The sequence below is a fragment of the Babylonia areolata genome, chromosome 3 (genome assembly GCF_041734735.1).
Source record: "Babylonia areolata isolate BAREFJ2019XMU chromosome 3, ASM4173473v1, whole genome shotgun sequence".
NCBI lineage: Eukaryota > Metazoa > Mollusca > Gastropoda > Neogastropoda > Buccinidae > Babylonia > Babylonia areolata.
Window position 1 is genome coordinate 46314715 of NC_134878.1, and position 4291 is coordinate 46319005.

Here is a 4291-nt window from a genome sequence, read left to right on the forward strand (position 1 = left end):
GTGTGGGCGTGCATGCGTGCGTGCGTGCATGTGTGTGTGTGTGTATGCGTGTGCGTCCATTCGTGTCCATGTGTGATTATATGCGTGCCAGTGTGCGCACTTGCGTGTGTGTGTTTGCATATATGTATGTGTGTCTATATGTCTGTGTGCGTGTCTGTGTCCATGTCTGTGTGTCTGTGCTTGCGTGTATCCAAATACGTGCACGCGTGCGTAGTACTCGCAACATTTTTTTCGAGCTTAGACGTTCGTGCAAACCAAGAAGCAATGCGCTTGTGCTGTGCTGTGCTGTGCTGTGCTGTGCTGTGCATGTGCAAGTAAACCAATCTCTGTTTTAGCAGTCAGTCTGTGCTGTGCTGTGCTGTGTATGGGCAAGTAAACCAATCTCTGTTTTAGCAGTCAGTCTGTGCTGTGCTGTACTGTGCATGTGCAAGTAAACCAATCTGTTTTAGCAGTCAGTCTGTGCTGTGCTGTACTGTGCATGTGCAAGTAAACCAATCTCTGTTTTAGCAGTCAGTCTGTGCTGTGCTGTACTGTGCATGTGCAAGTAAACCAATCTCTGTTTTAGCAGTCAGTCTGTGCTGTGCTGTACTGTGCATGTGCAAGTAAACCAATCTCTGTTTTAGCAGTCAGTCTGTGCTGTGCTGTACTGTGCATGTGCAAGTAAACCAATCTCTGTTTTAGCAGTCAGTCTGTGCTGTGCTGTACTGTGCATGTGCAAGTAAACCAATCTCTGTTTTAGCAGTCAGCCTGTGCTGTGCTGTACTGTGCATGTGCAAGTAAACCAATCTCTGTTTTAGCAGTCAGTCTGTGCTGTGCTGTACTGTGCATGTGCAAGTAAACCAATCTCTGTTTTAGCAGTAAGTCTGTGCTGTGCTGTACTGTGCATGTGCATGTGCAAGTAAACCAATCTCTGTTTTAGCAGTAAGTCTGTGCTGTGCTGTGCTGTGCATGTGCAAGTAAACCAATCTCTGTTTTAGCAGTCAGTCTCTCAAAGCGAAAAGTGTGTGTGTTGACAGGTCGGGGGGGGGGGGGGGGGGGGCAGGGGTAGAGAAGATGGTAACCCTCGCTCCACCCCGCAGAGTGCATGTAACCAAGTGAACACCTTGTTCTAATTCGCTGTGACACAGGCCCATAAGCGGGAGATAAGTCGGCGACGGCACTTTCCATCAGACTTTATCGTTCAAAGAGTGTATGTATCTCAGACTTTTGAAGCACAGTGGTACATGGTGGAGAGAATAAACACCACCCGTCACTGTTTGTCCATCGGAGTAATGTGGCGGAATGGTTAAGACGCTCAGCTGCCAATACAGAGAGTCCGTGAGGGTGTGGGTTCGAATACCGCTCTCGCCCTTTCTCCCACGTTTGACTGGAAAATAGGACTGAACATCCAATCATCTGGATAAGACGATAAACTGGGGTCCTGTTTGCAGCACACACTGAAAAAGAGCCCATGGTAACGAGAGTGTTGTCCTATGACAAAGATTCTGTAGAAGAAATCCACTTCTGATAGGTACACAAATGTATATATGCATGGAGTCATATCAAGGCCTGACTAGGGGCAATCCAGGCATCTGGATGTGTAACGTGTATGAATTTCAGTGTCCGAACACAGTGGAACCTCCTTGAGAAACTGAAACTGAAACTAAAACTGTATCTTAGCAGAGAATTACCAAAAGCAAATCAAGTTGTTTTTGTTTGTTTTTTGTTGTTGTTTTTTTTAACTTGATTTAGAATTTATCTCAACGCTCGGTTTATATCAGAAATTGACGGGCGCAATAGCCGAGTGTGTGTGTGTGTGTGTGTGTGTGTGTGTGTGTGTGTGTGTGTGTGTGTGTGTGTGTGTGTGTGTGTGTGTGTGTGTTGTTGTTGTTGTTGTTGTTGTTGTTGTTGTTGTTTTACTGGCCAAGAAGGTTCTATTCTCCCAATTCCACTGATTCCACACACATCCGACATGACAATGCTGAAATTAATATGCACTAATATTTTCAGATTACAATGATACTTTTTTTTTGGGGGGGGGGGGGGGGGGGGGGGCGGGGTACTAATTGTTATTACGGTTAACATCGACAAGGTTGTTTGTGATCATGGTGGTGATATAATGACGAGGCTAAATTTAAAATGCATACGGAACCTCAGTCTATCGTTTCATCCGAACGACTGATGCTATAAGCAGTCTGCAGACAAAGTAGAACCAACTGATACTATAAGCAGTCTGCAGACAGAGTAGAACCAACTGATACTATAAGCAGTTCTGCAGACAGAGTAGAAACAACTGATACCATAAGCAGTCTGCAGACAAAGTAGAACCAACTGATACTATAAGCAGTCTGCAGACAGAGTAGAACCAACTGATACTATGAGCCGTCTGCAGACAGAGTAGAACCAACTGATACTATAAGCAGTCTGCAGACAGAGTAGAACCAACTGATACTATAAGCAGTCTGCAGACAGAGTAGAACCAACTGATGCTATAAGATGTTCTGCAGACAGAGTAGAACCAACTGATACCATAAGCAGTCTGCAGACAGAGTAGAACCAACTGATACCATAAGCAGTCTGCAGACAGGAGTAGAGCTACACCACCACACACTTATCGCTCGCCATGGCCCTCCCGCAGGTCTGTGAGCAATCGGCCGGCATCCTCAGGCCGGCACGCGGAGCTCTCTAGGGAGGAAGGTGACAGCGCACGAACAGTTAGCTCCCGTTTCCGGACCTTCCCTCGCTTGCCTCCCCTCGCACGCCCACAGTTGCGCCCCTTGCACAGCAGGAACCTGTTTGCGAAGCTGGAAACTGTCGCGTGATAAAATAGCCCCCACCCCCCACCCCCCACCCCACCCCCTCCTCCCACCTCCACCACCCGTTACCTTTTTGAAGGGCGGGATGTTGGAGGGTAGGTGGGGTTGGGGAGAGTGGGGGCGTCGGTGGTGGTGGTGGTTGTGTCAATAGTGGCAGCGTGGTGTTGTCACGACAAATAAATCCGGTGAAGTTTTCTATCGGGCGTTGCGTTTCAGTCGCTGCTTACGGAACCCACCCCCCTACCTACCCACCACCCTCCTTGGTCGGATGTTGTCTTCTTGTGCTGGGCTGTTGTTTTTTTCTTCCTTACTTTCTCACAGGGCTCGCGCGCGCGCACACACACAAACACACACACACACACACACACACATGTACGCACACATGAACACACACACACACACACACACACACACACACACACACACACACACACAGACACGTACTGTACGCACGCACGCAGGCACACAGACACGTACGCACATGCACACACACGCACACATACACACGCGCGCACACACACACAAACACAGAGAGAGACACTTTGACACTTTGACACTTTGACACTTTGACATTTTTATTGTCATTACCTGTAAGGGTCTATTGACAAGGGGGTGACGGGGATTAATTCTTAAATCCTCTTAAGTGCAAAGCAACATCCTGCTTAACAGCATTTCATCACCAAACAAACAAACAAACAAAATCTCTAAATATAACTCTCTCACGATACATTAAGCAAGCGGAACACACACACACACACACACACACACACACACACACACACACACACACACACACACACACACACACACACACACACACACACACACAAAGAAACTAATCAATCAAACTCGACCACCCATTCTAGGAGTGAAATAGTTCAATATATCAATTATCTACCTTACCAAATTAACATAAGAAAATAAAATTTACATATGGATATCCTCCTCATTTACTCTGGTGTGTTCTGATCATAGTGATTATGCCTTATTTTTTGTGCTTCTGAGATAAATTTAGCTACTGACTGTATGATATATTCATCATCAGACGATAAAACAGAAAAAACATCATGTCTTTTAGCTAGATGAGATTCAAAAAATGTACATTTTTCTCTTACTTTATCGTATAATTTACAATGAAACAAAAAATGTTTTTCGTCATCTACACTAGATGCACACAAAGGACATGGCAATTCTGTGGATGCTGCAGGTTGAAACCACAATTTATTTGCATTGAAACCAAATGTCCGTAGCCGAAATCTTGCATAATTTAACCTGTGCCACTTATCTGTGATGACTGTTAGATATTTTTCAGTATGAAATATACTTTTGAATGAGAAAAACCAACTATATTTCTCTTTGCTTTCCATATCTGAATGCCAATTTTGCTTAAAAGAACAAATCAATCTATCTCTAAATTCTGATATAAACTGCTGTTCATTTCCCACTTCCTGATACATCCACACAATTCCAAAACCGTGTTCAGACAAAACCTTTTT